Below are 8,564 nucleotides of genomic sequence, written 5' to 3' on the forward strand. Positions count from 1 at the left end.
ATAAAATGTAAAAGTTGTGTTATGAATTCAATCAAGTGTCCTGATTAGACCACTTACGTAAAAAGTTAGATTCGTAGATTTCTGAGTGAATATAATAGCCATGCAGGATTTAAGTTGGTTAATTTATTGCACAACACGTGATATCAACCAAACTCCTGTAGTTAAAAAAAATCAGTTTGAACCGAATGGTCTTATCAAAAAAGACAAACCGATTGACTTATATAGTAACAGACATCAGATCTGGCGACGCTTTGAAAATATGGATATCACGGCTATGTATTAATACTCAACAGGGAGACAGTACCCGTATGCTCTAAATGTCTATAAACAAATGGGAAAAAAATACACACTAAACCTTAACGTTTGAGATGGATTTTTGAGAGATGACAAATCAATATTCCTTAACTTTTGCAATCAATATCACTATCTATATCCACCCCTACCTTACGCATGTGGTAAACTCATCCATACTTCTCTACTGGTATTTTTATTTTTATATAGTTTAATGAAATTAAAAAAAAGCTTCCCACGTACGTGTAAACAATCATAATTGTGTTTTGTTGTTCTACCACACAAAGGAACTTTCTGATATTCTAGGTCCACTACCACAGTCAAGTGATGGAAGTAAATACGAAACTGGGCTTTTCAGGTGTTCAACAGAGATGTTGGAAGTACCTTACTAAACTAAGTTTGTGAAAAAAATGAAGCCGAATAAGTCTATATGGAAAACAACGAAACTCAATAAGACTGTATGGAAAAACTATAAAACTGTGTTGTTATTAAAGTTCACATTTTGAACCTGTGCTGATTGCGAAAATGTGAAAACTCAATGAGTTAACCATCATTCTCGAGATAGCAATAACAAGAAGATTCAACTAGTCATGGACAAGAAACTTACAGATTTGGATTGGATTGAAAGATGTCAGTGACCAATACAAGGGACGACAAACAATCACCACTAGTCAATGATCAATACTAATCATTAAAACTCGCCTATATAGCGTACTTATAATGAAATAAATCCAACTAAACTTATATCAACATATGATTAAGTCGAAAAATAAAACATCACCACTGTTCACGAGTTTGTTGTATCAAGTTAAAGTAAGCTAATGATGAGATAAAGATAAGGTACCTTTTGAGGTTACTTATTTTACTAATCAATTTTGGGTCGGTTTTAAGGAAAAGAACGAGACAGCTATATAAGGTACGTTGAAAGTGGTCGGACACAAAAGCTCGGCAGGAAAAACCGACCGAGTTTAGACATATTCTACAAAATGGCGACGAAAATAGATACACATTTTGTATGATCGAAACAAAAGGTAAGAAAGACGCACTAAAGAAAAATATTTAACAAAAAAGCAGAATCATCCAATACAAGGGTTCTTTAACTGCATGCCGTATGTAAACAAAGAATTTATCAAGCAATAATAGAAAGTTGCGAAAAAGTCCAGTTTCGTAACTACGATCATACAGAAATAGATATGACTTTAAAACGGAATCTTACTTCATATGCTCTCGAGTTCAATATACACTGAAAACCTAAAAAGACTTTTGTTAATCTCTCACAGAATGTGATGAGATGAGTATGAAGCTATAATTGTAGAAACTGGAGAATTCTGGCATAAACGTGGACACATTTTGGACGTAAACAAAACACAGAAAGAAAATAACGCAGTAGCCGACCCTTATATCTTGTGTAACGATACAGTAGAAACAGACTGCTCAATAATGTTTAAAATATTGGCTAGATCTAATGACTACTTGGATTGAAAAACGAAGGAATCACACCTAAAAGAAATAATACAAGCCATTAATGGATAAATATAATAGATTAATGGTGGTTTAAGTTATTTATCAATCAAAAGTAAAGTAACATAAACTTAGATGTTTACAGTCCACAGTCAATCAAAGAAAATATCAGGCCTCATAGAGTGAACGTGAGCAAGTATGAAACCCTGAAACAAAAATGTATTTTAGTATCATCGTAGAGCCATTTATCATACCTTTGTCTAAACATCTAATGTTACACATGTTAAGAAACGGTAAATGCGACGAAGAACATAACTATAATTACATGTTTTTAAAATATATGACAATTAACATCAAGCTTACCTGGTCCATCATCTTGTAATCTTACGTACCGCACTTCATTTCCTGGGTAATAGTTTTTTTGTTTGTTTGTTTGGAAATTTCGCACAAAGCTACTCGAGGGCTATCTGTGCTAGCCGTCCCTAATTTAGCAGTGTAAGACTAGAGGGAAGGCAGCTAGTCATCACCACCCACCGCCAACTCTTGGGCTACTCTTTACCAACGAATAGTGGGATTGACCGTCACATTATACACCCCCACGGCTGGGAGGGCGAGCATGTTTAGCGCGACGCGGGCGCGAACCCGCGACCCTCGGATTACGAGTCGCACGCCTTACGCGCTAGGCCATGCCGGGCCCTGGGTAATAGACATTCATTTTTTGTCCAGTTATGACGTTACTTCGATCTTTCAGATGCGCAAATATTGATACCCTAGGAACAGAATATTTTGAAATGACTGTCCAGCCTTCAAGAGCAAAGACGTCAGACTTTGTAGTAACATAAGCTTTGATCAGAGTAATCTGAGTTTGAGGAATTACACTCACGGGTACAATTTCCCACATACCAATTTCTACCTATATAATAAAATAAATATAATGAAATAGTATTATTTTTAACAACCCACATGTATGTTTAAACAACCCCATTATGTAGCTTAAAATATTTTTTAAATAAATTAATTTTTATCTTACAATAATTCCTCCAGGTGATTAACAATAATCGTACGAATGATAGTTTTGTTATTAAATTCTATCAGATGAATTAATAATTTTCATTTCGTATGCATTTATCTTTTATCTAATATTCTCTGTAACTTTATCGTAATCATGGTTATCTCAAAATCCCTTTACAAAACAAAATTTGAAGCTGATTTGACATACGTCTCAGTAACGTTTATTTTCTATCTCACGTTTCAAACCCAACATTGCCCTAATTACATAGTTTACAAGTATCGTATAGTTGATATTTGCTAAGGCGAGTAAATAGCCTATTGGATCGAAAAACAAACCAATCAACAGTTTGCCATGTATTTTTTTCTTCTTCTCAAGAATTGATAACCGATGTGATATTGGAGCCCGGTCTTGTTTCCAGTAAGGACGCACTGTAGTAAAAAACTTAAAGAAAACCGTTAGTTTCAAACACAAAAATGCTTGGCGGTCTCAACAATTGTACAAACAGCGTTAAACTCAAAGGGTAAGAGTCTTACGACAAGGATTAAAGACAAACAACAATAAAACAAATTTTGGTTCCAATGAACAACAGGAAACAGCTCTACAAACCCAGAGACAAACGTTGGTGGCTATGTGCATAAAGAGTTACGACTCTTTTACATGAAGACGATGAGTATTACCCCCATGTCTTCAAGTTCTAGCAAGAAGGCCTCTTTTACTAAACTGTATAGTAAGTCTGGTATAGTACAACGCTAAAATTAGGGACTAGATTCTCCTCGGTGGTCTCAGCAGATAGCCCGATGTGGCTTTGCTACAAGAAAAATGCACACACATACAGACTAGTATAGGTGGTACTAACAGCACCTAAGTTAGATTCTCTAATTTTTATGGCTAAGAAAGAACATCGAAACGTTAATAAGAAGAGGAAAATAATGTATGAAGGTCTAGTTTTACAGAATTAATTAAAAGAGATGAGGACATAATGTGTGACAGTAACATTACTTAATGGAAAGTGAATGGAAACAATGTAATTTCTATCTTGGATATTACAAAACAAACAGAAACAGATAATGAAAACAACAATGGCTTTACATGTCTCTTCTCATAACAAAAACACAAAGATACACAACAAACTAACATTAAACCACACGGGAAACCAGAATAAGTTCTGGGTTTTTACATATATATATAAAAGGAACTAGCTAAATAAATTAAGCGTTATAAATCATACACTAGTAATACTGGCATTAAACGCTTAACAAAGACCGGCGTTTTGATAAAAGGTACAGAGCCAACAGAGATTTCAATAGTCTACTCAGGGAGAGGCCAGAACATATCTTTATCAAGATAAAATAACTATATATCTCTATCGAATGAAGCCAGTCACAAAATTGTTTGTAGTTAGAAGGATTCGTTACAACGTTAACATAGAAGACGATCACGAACTTATACAAACCTACATAAATAACAATTGTTTCAGGACCTAAATGGAAACAAACAATTATTACCAAAGTTGACCCTGAATTTACCCAGGGTGTTTAGAGCTTGATACCGTTAGAGTCAAAGTTTCAGGTTGAGGAAAACAAAACACCAGCTGTAGTATGTACGCAATGCTTCAACTGCTAACGCTCCGACCACATGGCTGTCGCCTGTGCATCTGTAGGATGTGGACGAAAGCATCACAACTCCTTGTGGCCAAATACACAACAAATTTCAACACATGAAGTGGCAGTTAGAAAAAAATACATAGTCAACAGACACAAAATTTGAAATCGCAAATAAACCAAAATATTGAAACAAATGAAAAAATGAACCAAATTAGCATACAGCACCAAAGTCTAAAACACTTTGAAACAACTTAAAACTTAACAAAAACTGTACAAAGGATAAAAATAACGAAATTATAAAAGGCATCAAAAAATAAATCTGCGATTTATTAAAGAATTTGAAAACTTGCATAACAGTCAAGACTATATTACCACACTCGTAACAATAGCCAGAAACAAACAACTTTACTCCTATCATAGCATACATTTTACAACACTTCATGGACTTGTTTTTCACATAAACATTCACAGTTCAACACATCAGTACCCAAAGCAGTCTTGATTCCAAAAGGAACGAGATCAAGGACATAATAACACATACAAATACTGATGTTTTGGTTATTTCAGAAACTATGTCAAATAAACATAATAGTTTACACTTTGGGTTACTCATCGATTAAAAACTGACCGATCAGATGGAAATAACCCAAACAAAGGCATTGCGCTAATATATAAGACAACCCTATCTGTTACGAAGGTAGAAGTACAAACAATTAAATAATATATGGTAACATATTCACAGCTCAAACAATAATAGCATAGTAACAGCTGGAATGTATTGTTCTCCATCAAGAAGAATAGACATTAATATATTAAATAAATTTAATCTGTATAATGCAAATTTAATTATCATAGGTGACCTTAATATTAAACATCAAAATTTCCAAACAAATGGCAGAAAACTATGAGAATGTTTGGATAATAGTGACTGTGGATTGTTAAACGATCTCACATCTACACACATGATCTTGTCTTACAATACAAGTGATATATCGAATACTTGCATTACTTCTTTAAATGTCAGTAATAAGCGTTTAAATTTTAACGTTAGTTTAGACTTTGTGATATTTCACCAATGACACGTGTCTTCGATTTCGAATCTCATCATAATAAAACCAATAAGAAAACAAACTTTTAGTTTAAATAAAGAAAACTGGGAACAATATAAAGACTTTCTAGATATATTATTACCAGAAATGTAGCAGAAAAATAATCTGATATTCATTATTACTGTCAAACAATTGCTGAGTGCCTTACCACAGTGCCCCCGCTAGTACAGCAGTATGTCTCCGGATTTACCAACGCTAAAATTAGGGGTTCGATTCCCCTCGGTGGGCTGAGCAGATAGCCCTTTGTGGCTTTGCTATACGAAAAAAAACAAACTTACCGCAGGTGATGAACAGCAATACAGCATAAAAATCAAAACAGATGAGAATCTGATGTATAACTTATAAATAACTGTCAACTAAGTAAACAGTTTATGAATACAAGAGATACGCACATCAAAACTCAAATGAAAATTCTACGAACCCAGATAATAAATGAAATACAACAACTGAAACAAGATTCATAGGATAGTTTCTGCTCAAAACTAAACGATCATACAGAACTGAAAAATTTCTGGTAACGCCTAAAATTATTTACAAACAACCAAAACATCAACACGTCATATCCGACCTGAAAACAAGACTGCATATAATCCGTGATTTTCTTTGTTAACCTGACGATGACCGAAGAAGGTCGAAACGTTGTTCGCTCCTCTACCCATGCCAATCGTTTTTAAATATATAAAACTGCATATACAAGTGTTTGTTTCTGAATTTCGCACAAAGCTACTCGAGGGCTATCTGTGCTAGCCGTCCCTAATTTAGTAGTGTAAGACTAGAGGGTAGGCAGCTAGTCATCACCACCCACCGCCAACTCTTGGGCTACTCTTTTACCAACGAATAGTGGGACTGACCGTCATATTATAACGCTCCCACGGCTGAAAGGCGAGCATGTTTGACGCGACGGAGATGCGAATCCGCGACCCTCAGATTACGAGTCGCACGCCTTAACACGCTTGGCCATGCCGGGCGCCATATACAAGTGAACAACAACAAAAAATCTAATAGTTTTAAAGAAAATTAAAAAAAAACATTTAAAATACTCAACGAACAAGACACGAACACACACTATTTTAATACAGTAAACAAGTATATTAAATAAAATAAACACATATACACACAAACTTTCCCAGTAACAGTATCAAGTTCACAAAAACTTAAACAAATATGATTATGCAAGTGAAATAACAGAGACAATAATAAAAATAGAAATAACGACATCTATAAAATAAACCAAAAATTTCCAAGGGAAGACAGTATACCAGACATTCTCCTTAAAAAGAGCATTTAGAAATTCTTCATCCATTTAACCAATTATAACAATATATTCTTAAACTCTGGATACATCTCAGCCTCTTGGAATCAAGCCAATATTCTTATGTATTTAAAGGAAGGAAAACTAGCGAATAAGTAATAAGTCAGACAGTTATAGACAGATTAGTTTAACTCATTGTTTAGCAGTATGATTGCATCAAAATTGCTTGAAAGTTAACATAGTTTCAGAAATTTCGGTAAACGACTGATCATTTAGTTAGGTTACTAAAACTGTAATAGATAGTTTCAATTATTTTAAGTTTACTGTTGCTTGCTTTCTAGGTTATAATTAGCTTATAATTGAAATTAAAACAATTAGAATCACCAACAGGTATTATTCGTTGACTGAAGAGTAAATGTTTAAAGCATTTACCTGGAGTATTTTCCTCCCGAAGCAGGTATTCCACAGGGAGGGTAGCTAGCTTTTCATCATGTATGTAAGCGACATGCCTTTAAACGACCCAGACTTCAGCTTGACATCACAATTTGCAGAAGATGTAACAATCTGGAATAGCTCTTCAACTCCTTCGATAGCAGTTACAAATTCACAATCTGTTATTAATGAAATTGTCCAATACAGTCTAACACACAGGATAAAGATATATGTCCTTGAAAGAAACCTTATTCTTTTTTCAAAGTCAATTAAAACGTTAAGAAATCCTCCTGAAATATACTTATATGAGGTTCTTTAATTGTGGTCACATTGGCAAAAGTTTTAGGTATAATTTGATTCAATATTAACGTGGAATAAACATATTATTCAAATTAGGGACAAGACATAGCAAACTCACTACCTGAATGCAATATGCCAGCCATACTTGGACTAATACAGCACCTACACGAATAAGGAACCTACACACCATAGAGAGCGGAATACTCACCGCAACCGTCAGAAATACCACGGAACACAAATACTAAGTTTTTACGCATAAATACTCAAATAATAAACCAACCAAAGATTGTTTGTTCTATTAGTCTGATAAAGATTTACATAAATACGACTCACTAACCGCGATAGATTGTTATATCACACATGATGATAATCTTACGTATCTCTTCCCACTTAATGTTTATTATAAGAAAAAAGGCCTCTGCTAGATCCTAATACACCATTTAGAATTAAGTATCGCTTCTTTATATAAAAGGGATTTTATATGCGAAATACGCGATTGATAATTTTTTCAAGTGAAAAAAGTGTTGTTTTTTGCTCTGGAATTGTTTACCAACGTATACCACTAAATGAAGAGAAATATTCAACATAAAATTGTTTGCGAATACGTACAACCAAATAAAGTACTAAATACTATAGACAGTCAGTTTAGGGAAATGGCTCTGAAAAAGGAAGTAAAGCCAGTGTCTCTACGCAGTGTTCTACATTAGTATTCAAGCCTTGTATTTCTTGGATAATGTTATAGCATTTCGCAATTTATAAACAATAGCCAAGGAGGGGGAGAAGAGGTCTGGACTAAGCCTGACCCTCCCAGGTCGCGCACAAGGAGGAATGTAATATTACTTGCTCCGTTCTCAGTCCTCGGTCCCCATGTATAATATTTGTGGTCTGTACGTCACCTAATTTCATTCTTGTAAAATTTAAAATAGATTGCAGCAAATGTAATTAAAATTTTTAACATTTGCTCCTGGAAGCTCTTAAAGTAATTATTTCAAGTCCATAATTTTCAAATTATAAGAAATATTTTACTAGGAAACAAATAATACAGTATTGTTAAAAATAATATACTAGATTTCGTTTATCAAAAAATCTACACCTTATCATTA

The 8,564-nt window shown here is 34.0% G+C and overlaps 1 long non-coding RNA gene across 2 annotated transcripts in view; it reads left to right on the forward strand.

The window, feature by feature from the left end:
* The window catches only part of LOC143233985 (uncharacterized), a 33,314-nt gene extending 32,260 nt beyond the window's left edge, over nt 1-1,054 (forward strand). For both annotated transcript variants that reach the window (XR_013018456.1, XR_013018457.1), the window contains exon 3: nt 598-1,054. This is a non-coding gene — a long non-coding RNA (uncharacterized LOC143233985). The remainder of the gene's footprint in view (nt 1-597) is intronic.
* The last annotated feature ends 7,510 nt before the right edge of the window (nt 1,055-8,564 follow it).

The sequence above is a fragment of the Tachypleus tridentatus genome, chromosome 12 (genome assembly GCF_004210375.1).
Source record: "Tachypleus tridentatus isolate NWPU-2018 chromosome 12, ASM421037v1, whole genome shotgun sequence".
In the NCBI taxonomy this organism is placed as follows: domain Eukaryota; kingdom Metazoa; phylum Arthropoda; class Merostomata; order Xiphosura; family Limulidae; genus Tachypleus; species Tachypleus tridentatus.